This window comes from Mya arenaria, chromosome 8 (genome assembly GCF_026914265.1).
Source record: "Mya arenaria isolate MELC-2E11 chromosome 8, ASM2691426v1".
Lineage (NCBI taxonomy): Eukaryota > Metazoa > Mollusca > Bivalvia > Myida > Myidae > Mya > Mya arenaria.
In genome coordinates, this window is record NC_069129.1 from 45,525,648 (window position 1) to 45,540,582 (window position 14,935).

At 32.9% G+C, this 14,935-nt stretch overlaps 1 protein-coding gene and 1 long non-coding RNA gene across 2 annotated transcripts in view; both read left to right on the forward strand.

Moving 5' to 3' along the window:
• Positions 1 to 14,935, forward strand: part of LOC128243206 (uncharacterized) — a 41,129-nt gene that overhangs the window by 13,236 nt on the left and 12,958 nt on the right. The gene's annotated exons all lie outside the window — the stretch shown is intronic.
• Positions 8,351 to 13,890, forward strand: LOC128243210 (uncharacterized). Its single transcript, XR_008262795.1, has 3 exons — positions 8,351 to 8,564; positions 13,369 to 13,452; positions 13,772 to 13,890. It is a non-coding gene; the product is annotated as an uncharacterized LOC128243210 (long non-coding RNA).

The following is a 14,935-nucleotide window of genomic DNA, read 5'->3' on the forward strand; positions in this document are numbered from 1 at the left end:
ATGTTCTTTATAAGGTTGTTCATATATAATGAAATACTTGTTACAAAATAGAGGGCCTATGCTTATTTATTTACACTACTTTAAAAGTTGAACACCGACAAGGTCTCTTTACAGAAATGGAAATATTACGATACAATAAAAAGACATATCAAAAATTAATCAAAATAGTTTAAAACATTTACCATTTTAAGCATTTAAGATTTAACGGCGTATTACCTGCATATCTGCAATCTGCCTGTCTTTATTTACCAGTTTTTCTTTCAAATTCTGAATTTCCCCTTGTTACTGAAAAATAAACAATTACAATTAAACCCTTATATACTATTCAACAACATAATAATGTATGGAATTTCACATTTATCTCATGTAGTCTTCACGCGTGTGAAAAGAAATTGCTCGTTATATTTGTATTTACAACTTATTGTGTGTGATTTTCCCAGCAAATTAAAAACATTTAAAACATTACTATATTGGCAATCCGGGTACTATACCTCATTTATTTGCCGCGTTTTAGCGATGCAATCCTTTTCGAGGTGATTGATATCGGGATATATGTTGCATCTCGCATCCCTGAAATACAACAAAGTATGGCAACTCGTAGTGATAATCTGGGCAAAGAGATTGTTCACAGGTGTGCCTAAAATATCATTCCTTGTAACACCATTTAACAATCCTCAAACCACGGAAATTAATTTAGTTTTATACATCTAAATACAAAGAAATGGATGTTTGACATGGATTCATAGCAAACGCTACAGACGATCCATTTCAAAATCATGAAATATTTAAATAAATTGAAATAGTGATGACTAAAGAACAACTAGACAAATATAACATTAAAAAACTTCAGAAAAGATACCTAGTTGCGCTAATTAAATAAACAGAACAACGACAGGAAGTCCAATTATGTAAAAAAATATTGCCAAAAATGCTGCATTACAAATATACGAATTATTTGGTATTTGCCCGGCTTCCATGTGTCACTTTAAAACGCCGTGATTAGGAAAGTGCAACTGTCACTTTTTTATAAGTATATAAGCCAGAGTCACAAAGCGTAACAGAAATGTAAACCACCTTGTGTCGTAATGCACCTGGGATTTAGGCTTAGGTTACTTTTACTATAAAAATGTTTTACTAATAAATAGTTAGATGACCTGAAGTAAGTTATAAGTTATTAAGAATGGACGAAGTGAGCATACATTGAACAATTTTACCTTGAAATCTAACCATGTCAAGAACAGGGATCTGCTTTGCCTGAATCCTGGCTTCGTACCGGAAATAAACTGTTCTAACTTGCATTGAATGCTTTCATCATCTTCAAAGGAAACCTGTTTTGTGGAAAATTGTGAAAGATATTTATTTTAAACAAGATAAATATAATCATCACAACTAGTGCTTGTGGAAAGTTTTATATGATATTATTATTATAATTATCATTTTTAAAAAGGCGTTTATAAACTTTGCTAGGAAAATATGCGTGGCAAAACTTAATTGCAAATTGCTCATATCAACTCATATAATACTTGATAAATGTTTAATTATAGCATTGCAATTTGTTGATAGAAAGATGATAATAAAAACTAATGTTGTTTGAAAAGCCAAACATAAATTATATGTTTTAAATTAGTAAAATGTGTAAGGAATGCAAATGTGGAACTTAGCGAAAATTGTTTGACAAAGGTAATTTTTTACACTGTTTCATGAAGGCAGAAACTGTTTTAAAACTCTGCATCCGCTTTTACCAAGGGTTAAAGGCGGCAATAACACGATAAGAATCATATCGTTTTTACAAAAAAACAAAAATATAGTAGTATTTACCTTAATGCAACCAATGCTGCCACAATGAACATGCTTGATTACTCTTCCATTGAATTTTTGTTCTTTAGTTTGGAAGATATGACCATCAATACTCCACTTCATTGAAAATTCCATTTTACATGCATGCGCTTGCTCAGTGAACTTAGGAATGGAGAGGGCAGTGCGTATGCAAAATAAGACTTTCCCCTGCTAGCCACTGACACTGAGGCGATGCAAGTTTGTTCAGCATAATGATGTATAACTAATTCTTGTGATCAGTTTGATAAGCATGGCATTGAGGTAATTTAAGATCTAGCACTCTGGTGGCTGGATAGTTAATGCCAAAATTTAATTGCCATCTACGTCCCAGGGGATTTGTGTCAAAGCCAACTGATTATGGTGCATTGAGTGCCTCGTTTAAGAAATGTTTTACCAATTTATATCATGGTGTAGTTAACTTGTGTGAAATATAAAGAATTCTTTAAGGGTAACAATGTCTGTTTAACCGTAAACCATTTAAACTTTCTGATATAATGACGTCTTCGAAAAGGTGTATTTGTGTATAACTCATGAGAGTTGAGCTAATCGTGTTTAAATTAAATAAATCAAAATAATCATCAATATTCCAAGTAAAACATATTTTTATCAATTTCATTAAAATTAAATATTGATGCAAATATACTTCAAAATACTTAAATAGCGTCCGTATTCTCTCTCATTGTTCGTAATCAAATAATATATGAAGTTTTATTGAGTCGCTCAAAATTTTGTAATTTCACTCACACAAAAATCGAAATGGACAGATTGCCGGGGAGACGGCTATTATTATCTAACCAGTTTTCTGTTTTCAGTAATATGTGCTTGTACTTTGTTGCCGGCAAGTCAACCAGAACTGGACTTTACAAAGAGACGCATTTTTCAATCCTCAGACTGCAACTGAGTAGCATTTATCTGATGGAACGAAGTGAATGATTAAATAATTTAGGTATTTATTATAGGTGTTATTGAGATGGGCAATTCAGTTAGCAAGTCATCCATCCTCTATAAATCCCCCAACTTTGGTCAATCCTGCAGTAAGAACAAACAGCGGTCTGCATAGGACTGTAGTAATTATTTCAACTATCATAACTTTACTGCCATATACCAGCATGGATAATCAAATCAATAAACTATGATAGAGCAGGTTTGGTGGGAACTGACCCCTACTAACAAATTTTAGACTCTTTCTTGGAAATTGATAACTGTAGTATAAAAGGATGGTTTCTTTTAATGCATGTTAATTTTCTTTCATTATTTTGTCTGCTGTTATCACCGCGTTTTCATCATCGTACTGTTGTGTTTTCATCATCGTACTGTCTTGTTTTTATCATCGTACTGTCGTGTAATCATCATTGCACTATAGTGTTTTCATCATCGTACTATCGCGTTTTTATTGAAGTACAATTGTATTTCCATCATCGCACTGTCACGAAGTCATCATCGTATTGTCGTGTTATAATCATCGTTCTATTGTCTTCCGGTGCGCATGAGCATAGAAGATTTCCCCTCCAAGTGCTAACATGTTGGTTTCAGGGGTGCGTGTCTTTGAAATATATCTTCAACCGAAGATCATAATCATCATCATCATCATCATCATCATCATCATCATCATCATCATCATCATCATCATCATCATCATCATCATCATCATCATCATCATCATCAACAACAACAACAACTACGCATTATAACCTTGTTAGCACCATTCACGTCTTCATTGCATCATGATTTGCATAAATGTCGTTGTTACCTAATTGCTACTATAAATATCATTATCTTAGTTGTGGTCATCACATAATCAGTGTAATCATTGTTGTCATGTTGCGTCGTGATATGATTATCATTATCTTAGTTGTCGTCATCGTCGTCGCATTGTGATTTGTATTATTGTAAAAATTGTCGCCAATGTGGCATTATCGTAACTATCATAATCAACATTCTCATAATCACAATACGCATAATCATCATCATCATCATCATCATCATCATCATCATCATCATCATGTTGCACATTTGCACTTACTTTACATAGCATTCAATGTACCCAATATAATAGTTCAGTTATCATAGATTTGATGTTCAATAATCATTATATTTACACCAAGTTTGCTACGGAGGGTCGGTTTCCCGGAAAAAAAAAACTTTTATAAAAGGTTGTGCTTGTGGAATATTATTTCAGATGTTTTTGTTCTAAAAATACAACGTATAAGACTGACATATTCGGGTTTTTATGGTTGCCTTGGTTCTCAAACACGTTAAATCCCGAATGGAATAGTTGTATTACAGAATAGCAGCATGAGCAAGCAAATAATCAGAATAGAGATCGCAAGAGTAGTAATAGTAGTGGAAGTTGTAGTAATAGAAGTGGTTGTGGTGCTGGTGGTGTTTGTAGTAGCAAGTAGAATTAATAGTAGTTAGCGGTAGTAGTAGGTGATGATGATGGTAGTAGTAGTAGTAGTTATGGTGGTGGTGGTGGTGATGGTGGTGGTGGTGGTAGTGGTAGTAGTAGTAGTAGTAGTAGTAGTAGTAGTAGTAGTAGTAGTAGTAGTAGTAGTAGTAGTAATAATAGTAGTAGTAGCAGTAGTAGTAGCAGTTCCAATAGCAGGAAGTGTTGTAGAAGTATTATTATTCATAAAAAGACAGGTGCTTTTATAAAGTAAATATGACGTTACGTCATTTTACTTCAGACTGTGCCATTTGCTTTAGGGCTGTGCTATCATTAGTTTTTTCAAACGACCGATGAGTTTACGAGACGTTTCTTATACATCTGTATTATTTTCATCAAGTTTGACGCAATCATGATTGGAGATTTACATTGATGGTGATCGTATCCGATATTTTTTTCACATGAAGGGCAAATTAGTTTATGTGCATGCGCACCGTAAGGCGATAGTATGATGGTAAAAACATGACAGAACGATGGTGAAAACGCGACAGTACGATTATTAAAACAAGACAGTCAATGATGTAAATCCCACATACCCATGCTGAAAACATGACATTCCGATGTTGAAAACATGACAGTACTATGGTGAAAACATAACAGTACGGTGGTGAAAACATGACATTACCATGGTGGAAACATGACAGTACGATTGTGAAAACATGACATTACCATGACAAAAACCTGACAGTACGTTAGTGAAAACATGACAGTACGATGGCAAAAAGGCAACAGTACCATGGTGAAAACATGGCATTACGATAGTGAAAACAAGACAGTACGATGGCATAAACATGACATAACCGTGATGAAAACTTGACAGTACGTTGGTGAAAACATGACAGTACGATGGCGAAAACATGACGGTACGATGATGAAAACTATGACAGTACGATGGTGAAAAACTTGACAGTATAGTGGTGAAAACGCGACAGTACGATGGTGAAAACATGACGGTACGATGATGAAAACAATGACAGTACGATAGCGAAAATATGACATTACAATGGTAAAAACGCGACAGTACTATGGTGAAAACAAGACAGAATGATGGCGAATAGGCTCAGTCCCATGATGAAGAAAATACATTACGATGTTGAAACATAAAAGCAGGATGGTGAAAACATGACAGTACAATTGTGAAAACATGACAGTAAAATGGTGAAAAGGCGACAGTATGATGGTGAAAAAAGACAGTACGATGGCGAAAAGGCGACAGTCCTATGTAGAAAACATGACAGTACGATAAAACATGACAGTACCATGATGGAAACATGACAGTATAATTGTGAAAACATGTAATTACCATGACAAAAACCTGACAGTGCGTTAGTGAAAACATGACAGTAAGATGGCAAAAAAAGTAACAGTACCATGGTGAAAACATGGCATTACGATAGTGAAAATATGACAGTACGATGGCATAAACATGACATAACCATGGTGAAAACATGACAGAACGTTGTGGAAAACATGACAGCACGATGGCGAAAACATTACGGTACGATGATGAAAACAATGACAGTACGATGGTGAAAACTTGACAGTATAGTGGTGAAAACGCGACAGTACGATGGTGAAAACATTACGGTACGATGATGAAAACAATGACAGTACGATGGCGAAAAAATGACATTACAATGGTAAAAACGCGACAGTACTATGGTGAAAACCAGACAGAATGATTGCGAAAAGGCGACAGTCCCATGATGAAAACAAATACATTACGATGGTAAAACATAAAAGCAGGATGGTGAAAACCTGACAATATGATGGTGAAAACAAGACAGTACGATGGCAAAAAGGCGGCAGTCCCATGTAGAAAACATGACAGTACGAAGGTGAAAACATGACAGTACGATGGTGAAAACATGATAGTACGTTGATGAAAACAAGGCAGTATAATGGTGAAAACAGGACTGTACGATGGCGAAAAGGTGACAGTCTCATGCTGAAAACATGACAGTACGAAGGTGAAAACATGACAGTACGATGGTGAAAACAAAATAGTACCTTGATAAAAACAAGACAGTATAATGGTGAAAACAAGACAGTACAATGGTTAAAACAAGACAGTTTAAATGCGAAAAGGCGACAGTCCCATGGTGAAAACTTGACATTACAAGGTGAAAACATCATAGTGCGTTGGTGAAACATGACAGTACGATGGCAAAAAGGCGACAGTCCCATGATGACAGTAACCATTGACGACGTGGTCGTCTTTGTATTTATGTTTATCGTATATTCATGTCTATATGAATATAACAATGTCAAGATTAAGGTTATGTGTCTGGAACTCTACATTTAACATCCATATAAAATAGAACACGTACAGACAGAAGAAACATACGCACGGACATATGGACAGATGGACGAACAAACACGCACGCATGCATATAACGTCGTGCATTATCAAGTTACTATTAATGACCTTCAATGATTAATACTTTATGATATTGAGCTGTACATAGAGTAATTTCAAAATATTGTGTTGCACATCAAAACACGTTCGTATAACAATTATAATAATGATGTTAATACTTCCATTAGTTGTGTCTGTGATAAGTTACACGTGAAACATACACATATATCAATACCAATGTCCATGCTTTTAGTCTGAAACTATGAAAAGGAGCATACACCACAAATTGACGCGATCAGACGGATGGATGAAAACAGTTTTATCCTGTTATTGTTTCGATTTAAAATCGACTTCTTTTTTGAAATTACAGACGGAAGGATTGAGTTCTCAATCAAATTCAAGTTCTTACATGTACAAGATATATTGTTTGATAATTACTTAGGTAGCGCCCATTCTAACAGTACCAGTATCAATGCTGTTGAATAAAGAGAAAACAAGTGCATATATAGAGGAAGAGGAGTATAATGTACACGTATTGTTAAATAAAATATAAGATGGTGCTTTTTAAATAAGTAAGGCTGATACAATATAGGGCATAACGAGTTCTGGTTATACACAGCTATAAACAGCTCGGGACTCGAACCCTCAACCCCCTGCTTGCAAGTCAGGTGCTCAACCACTATGAGCTACCTGAAGGGTTGGTATATTCTGTAAGGGCAATCAACAAATCAACAAATCGATCTGGTGACCCAAAACTATACAAATGTGCATTCATATTAACAATAACCTGTGTTAAATTATACTGATAATAAAATATGTTACCTTTGACCATTCATATACATTTGACATTATGCAGTTGCAATGCGATCTGTATGAGACAAAAAATGGGAAAAAGGTTTTTGTTATCCATGCTTATTAGTCATTTGTTTCAGCTTTAGTCACTGTACTGTCAGCTTAGTCAAAAGCTAACATTATTATGATTGAATGTGTTGCCAGATATATATTTTTTCAGTCCAGAGCCTTCATAAGTTTGGACTAGATTGACGCTAAAATCAGTCAATAGTAAAACCTTTGTTTTATTTTACCAGTAACACCAGCTTGATGTCAGATATCACCCTTGTAATTGCAAAGCCCATTAGTGTCAAGATCAGATCAATATTTGTCTTGAAATCCGCAACAGTTGTTCAAGTGCCTATAACTGCTCATCAGCAGGACATAAAACGAAGCTTCAAGATTGAAGGAAAATGTCTAGAAATTAAGAAATTTGCGGAGGGATATAATTAACCAATAAGCAACAATCCAGAATGTGATTTATCAATATGACTATTAAAATGTGAAATAAAAGTGATTTTGACTGAACTGTTTAGGATACACAACTTTGATAGTCTGCTTAAATTTTGTTGAACTTTATCAGTTAATTGAAACTAATTCCCACAATATTTAGCTGAAATCAATAATGGATTATCTCGGAATATCTTTAGAAAACATTTCTTTGGAAGATGTCATTGATGAAGAAACCAACACATTAGGAATATCCCTTGAGGAAATGGAAACCTTTTTAAATGCTCAGGTACTTTACATGTTTTACTCAAATATTCTTATATAAATAACTCTACTTATGTAAAGCAGTTAACCTTTATGTCGTAAAGGCAGATTAAAAGCAATGTTTGTATTGAATACACCAGCATGAATTTATCTTAATGCTCAATTTAGATTAACATTATATTTTATAATGCTACGTAATTCCATTTACTAATATAACGATATTTGATCAAACTGTATTAAGTACATGAATATGTATGATGTATGCTTAACACAGTTAATGGTTTTTTAAGACTATTATAATTATTATAATATTTGACCTTTCAGGATTTGTCAAAGCATATCTTTGAGTTTGATGATGAATTTATCTTCAGCCTAAAGGTAAACTGTTATTTTTTTGTTATTTAATAAATGCATACTGCCAGTGACGTTTATAGTTTGTTTGAGTGATTTAGACTATTAATGTGTGTATTTAGATCAACAATTTTGTTTACATTTTATACACAACTCAATGTCTGCCTACCTCTTCTGATTTCTTTATCAGATGGATGTCAAAAGTTGTATTGTTTCGGAGTATTCATTACCTGTTGTTATCTGTAGAAATCGAAAGGTCATACAGAGTTTTACAAACTTTTATTTGTATGCAATAGAACGGAACGGGTGTATTTAAGCTATAATGGCATTATTTCAACTTTAAAATATTTAATTGTTTACTGCGAAATTTACTTTCACTTTTGGTTTTAAGTGTCTGCAGTATGATTGTTGCTGTTGATATGTTTTCCTATTGCCCTCTCGGGAATGCAATATATTTTAAAATGTAATTAAATGTGATTCTTCAATTCACAACGTGTATTACATTTACATTCATTAAATGTTATTTGCATGCATTTACTAAACGTATAAAGGTATACTTTTTTCAATAATTATGTATATATGCACATTTATGAAACCATCATGTTGTTACTATTTATTTAGTTATACATTTTTTATAACTGATGTGACTCCTTAAAGGATGTAGGAGCTAATGTTTGCACAATCAAAGCATTCCAGAGATTGACTTTTACAAGTTACACAATAACAAAATGATTAACATAGGTTATCGGCCTCATGTGTCTGATATATACGGTGGAACATAACTGCTGTCAGATAATCTGTTAACGTCTGCGAGTTGTTCGTGTTAACCACTTAATTATGCGATAATTATCAAGCTATCTAGTTAATAGAAACTGTTCTCTGTAAGATAAATATAACAATACTAAAAAATGGCTTCAAAGTGCTCGGAACTGCCACCTTTTTCCCTTTTAGCTGCATAAACAGGTTATCTAGTTATGGTTAGCGAATTCCACTTAATTAGGAACATAATTACCGGCAGATAACATTCGTGTTACCACATATTTATAAATGCATTTTGGCCTTTAGCTTCAACTGGTTATCTAGTAAGTGTTTATGAATTCCATTAAGTAAGTACATTCTAACAAGTATCTGGTTAACAAGATACGATTCATGTTACCAGTTATTGTTTTGATTATTTCATGGATCATTTTCAATGTGCCCATATCAAGCAGTCCTACAGTTTATGCCAGGTTTCTGGATTTTGGTCCATTTTCGAAGCCTCACTTCACAGCCAGGTGTTTATTATGCATGTAATTGAGATAACCAATTTCTGTCAGCAGGGGCCCATTAACCACTCTTTCCTGGTCAGTTTGGGGGTCAGAAGGATATTTATCAGAGAACATCTTCAGTACGATTTCTGCACTAAAATTCACGATGACTATAGAAAAGCAATTTATATCATTTACCTTAGTTTTAAACTATTTATGAAAATGAAAAAAAAAACATAAACATTGATTCCATAGCAAAGAAATGAAACATTGAAGTAAATAAAAAAAATATATTCAGTCTTATCGTTTGATTTAATTTCGAACGGAATAACTTTATACATGAGATTTTTATTTATACTTTTCATTAAGATAACGTTAGCTGTCTACTTACTACAAAAGTATCAATATCAACCCTATTAAACCCAATGAAATGTACAATTGAATGAAATGGATATTTAGGTTTTATAAAATATAATTTATGAATATCTAACAGTGTCAATAATGCAGTTATAATGAAGTTTGTTATATATGGTTATATTTAAAGAATATGTTTTTCGCAATTTTCACAGCAAATGAAAATTAATACTTTCTTTTGCTGCATTTTTGGAACAAGAAAAGAATACTGCAAACTTGATGCATTGCTATTTTTCACTTTAGGATGATTACGCGTAATTCAACCGTATTAAATCATAGCAACATTATCCAATTGCTAACAGTCTCATAATTATAAAGTCTAAAGTTTGTAAACTCTGAAGTCATCACTTGGATTGAGGTTCGTATGTTTTCCTGTGAAATACTTTTTTGATTAAATTATAATAACTCTGGTTTTACTAAGTGCAGTGGGAAACGAAACCCGAGATGCAAAACGTCCTTTCCTAAATAACGCCCGAGTTTCTGGACTTTAGGTAATATAATCGAGTTTTAAGTAACACAAGTTGGCATTTTACCTACTGACGGAATCACAGACAGACGGACGACCAAGGGCAAATCTATATGCCCCCCCCCCCCATTTTATGGGGGCATAAGATGTAATATTAAAAGAAATGTAATATTTTAACCATTTGCCAAAAAATAAGGTCATATATTGATGTACTTAGATATTCTTATTACTTATAACACAGCTTACAACTTATTTTTTTTAATCTGAGCACTATATGACCTTGATGTTGAAACTGAACTTTCATAGGTTTCTATTGATACATTGACATAGTGGTCTTTGCTAAAATGCATTTCAAAAAAACATCATTGCCCACTTTTCATGTGAATTATATAAGCCCTCTTTATGTTTGTGTATCTTCGTTTATGTAATTTTCTAGAAAATTCATTTCCTAAAATATAGCTTTTGAAACAGCGATTAAAATCTTCTTTACTGACACAGTTAAATCAACGTTTGTTTTCTTTGTAAGATTTCTTTTCTTAATTTGCATTGTTGTGTGAGAACATTCTTCATTAGAAGAGTGATTAAACATTATACACACTGCATGGAAGCTTTCAATATTATCATAAAACATTGCTACCTTATTTCAATATATATAATACTTGTTTCAAAGCAGTTTAATATCATCATATGAGAAATGATCACAACAAAGCAATACTGTATCTTAAACCACTATGTCCGGACTTTTGATATCATACCAGTATATTTGAACGTTATATGACTCATTTTATTTTAATATAATATTTAAAATTATCCAACTTTTTCTGATCGTTTGCACTCCTACATGCACAGTTGATGTAAATTTTTAATCACAGCAGTCACTGAACTTTTATTACATGTTTCTGTAATACAATGTATGTAGAGCATTTTTCCAGAAATATATATTTTTTCCATATTATTTTCTCTTTGCGAAAAAGAAAATATATGTATATTAAAGCATCTTATAATAGGGTAATAACTTATTATTGGTGCGTTTTGATTAGGGAGATGGAATTCGACTAAAGTCGCACGAGGCGCGTACTGACTGAAATCAATATCTTAAAACATCAACAACAGTTGAATAAGACATTCCGGATCAACATGTTATTAATATATATATCAATGGTTTAAATCACTTAAAAGATACATGATTTCGTAATAAATGTTACATTCATGACAAACTTGTTTTATGACGTCATTTAAACATTGCACAATGATACTTGATGGGCGTCAGTATAGTGGATATTGGACTACCGTATAAAATAATAATAATAATAATAATAATAATAATAATAATTATAATAATAATTATGATATACAAAATTTATACAAAAGCATTCGATAATAATACTATTTTAATAATCAAGATAGCGAAAGTTGAAATACCAAGAAAAACCTCCTAACATAAAATGGCCCAAATCTCAAGACAAGAATAGCTATTACTCTCAAATTAGTCAGGCAAACAGCTCCCAGCAGGGAAAGGGTCAAGTGGTCAGTTTACAGTTATGTTAGATTAATTCCACTGATAAGCCCGAGCATCAGCTTGATGCTCAGTAGCGGCATTAACTGTAGGACTGCAAGTGTTCATAACCTCGTGTAAAGTGGTCAATAGGTTTATAAATATATGCCTTTGTGCGGTTAAACTGAAAACTACTTTTCTACAAGGGTTAGAATTTTAATATTTTAGTAAGTACCATTGGCATGTAGATTGCCGTTATCCTAAGGTAGTTGGCGAAAAATAAAAATTAGCTTGTGCCATTAAACTAAGTCCATTGCGCTCTACAATTCAGAGAAATTGCCTCCCATTTACTCCTCATTTTGAGAAAAAGGCTAATCAGTCCATGAAATCACCATGAAATTGTACCAGTCAATTAATTACCACTTTGTGTGCCATCCTGCTGGGCTGTTGAATGTGTGTATTCCCAGATGATCTTTGTTTTGACTGATACTGCAGTGTTAAGCTTGTGGTGAGTTATTGCATGTATCAAAATGATCTTGAGAATGGGGTAAATATTTGCATACATAGAGAATTGGCCTACACTAATTGATAAATTAAAAGTTAAAACTGAAATCACAATGTTTTCATTACAGTTCTTGAAATTGATAAAGGGACCTCTAAGTCATTTTTTTTCGTATCATTTCTTTATCAGCCTAACTGGCGATAGCTTGTGTTCGGTCTTCAATTTTGTCATACGAGGTCGTATTTAAAATGAGTTGACTTGGGCGTGTGGGGATATTCATGACATTTAGTGATAGCTCTTATTATTAAAAATATATAATATCCCACAAATAGAGATCATTCTAAACTGTTTATGTAAGTATAATGGTATACAACAAAATTCTTCAACTTAAAAGTTCAAGTAAACTGAATCAAATGAAATTTAATGAACGACAAAAAAGTTAAAAATAAGATGTACAGCTCGTTTGAAACATGTGCATTGGAATTGAATACCAGCTGGGCAGTCAGGAGTATTTATAAGACTGTGGCTTATATGTTGCTTCAGATCATTATCACAGAAATGTTGATAAGCAGTGACCCTGTGTAACCTTTATTAGAATGATAAGTTTGGAAGGCACAAACTCTTGACATTATATTTAATTTTGCACATAAAGAAGTAAAACTGGAAAAAAAGTCATGATACAATACTAACATGACGGTTTAATTCAGGAGTCCGATGAACCATTGGCTGTTGTTAGTCCAGAGGAACCCACACAGCCACTTCATACATCAACACCAAAGAAACCCATACATGTATGTATTCAACTGCCTGCAAAAATGGGAAAATTTGCTGCAGAAGACTGTACTTTTTACAATTAAGTTACCCCATAAAGTCATGTATTATTTTTTAAATAATAAAGAACAATAAACAAATAGATCATATTTATGCACCGTGTTAAATTTTAATTGCTTAAAAAAACAGTTCATAGATATGTTATCAATTATAATTATTTTTAAGACAAGTAAAACAGGAAAAGGCAGACCTAGTTCATATTTATGCACCGTGTTAAATTTTAATTGCTTGTAAAAAAAGTTCATAGATAATGTTTAATCAATTATAATTATTTTTCAGACAAGTAAAACAGGAAAAGGCAGACCAGTTCGGAGGTTATTAAAGCTTAAGAAAACAGGGGAAGTGCAACGTCTACAGCCATGTAGGAGATGATGTTTTCATAGCAATGTATCCCAGAGTCAGATCATCAGGGCTAGAGAAAAAGTATAGACGAAGGATTTCAACTGTAGAGTTGACTGGATGTTGGAAAACAGTTTGAAGAATTCCCGAATTGTTTTGGTTATGTTACCAAACCTTTCAAGATTTAGTTGGTAATATTCCCAGAAATATATTTAACTCTGTCAATAAATGTGAGCTGGTTAAGCTCTGCGATTATGTTAAAGAATCAGTATGTATTCGTAATGTTATTCCTAATAATTATTATTATTATTATCAATTTAGTTCATCCTCTGATACTGCTGCCTTTACGTCAACATATTTGTGTCTTTAACCATAGCACTAACCATGTACAAGCATTTGATATCAAAAACCTAAGTGTATGTGTTTAGAAAATGTTCTGATGTATATGACTTATAAACGTCTGTTCTGTTCTTTTCTGTGTGTTTTTTTAAATCATTAATATGCGAAAGTCAACACTTGTATTTAAAATAATTATTGTCAAATTGTAAAATTGCAAGAGACATACCTGTAATACTGAAATAACATTCTAGTAGGTTTAAACAACCAGGAATATGTAATCTATGTCGTTCTATCAATCAACACTTATAAGAGTCAAACGTCATGGTCATATCTCATATTCGCCAATAAAATGTTGTCGTATTTACTTATTCCCTTCTAAGAGGACACATTTTATCTGCAAATATCTGTTATCATCTGAACACGATTGAACACTTTGTCTACTATCCTCACACTTTGAATGGTAATAATCTTTAAACTGCCTTAAAGTCATCCAATGGCCATGACTAATCAGCTGTCATTTAAGTCCATGCATATTTCGATTGTTCAAATAATCCTGACAACATGGCGCTCAGGGGGTGGTGGGGATTAATGTTTGACAAACATCTCTTATTATAAAATGTTTATATTTTTATTGGAAATATTATCAAACATTTGCGAATATTGCATGTTTTAGAAATGTTTAGAACAATTTTAGTCATACTATAGATTATTCTGGGAATATTACAAACATGCTGAAAAACCTGCTGTTAATTTTAATACTATGCA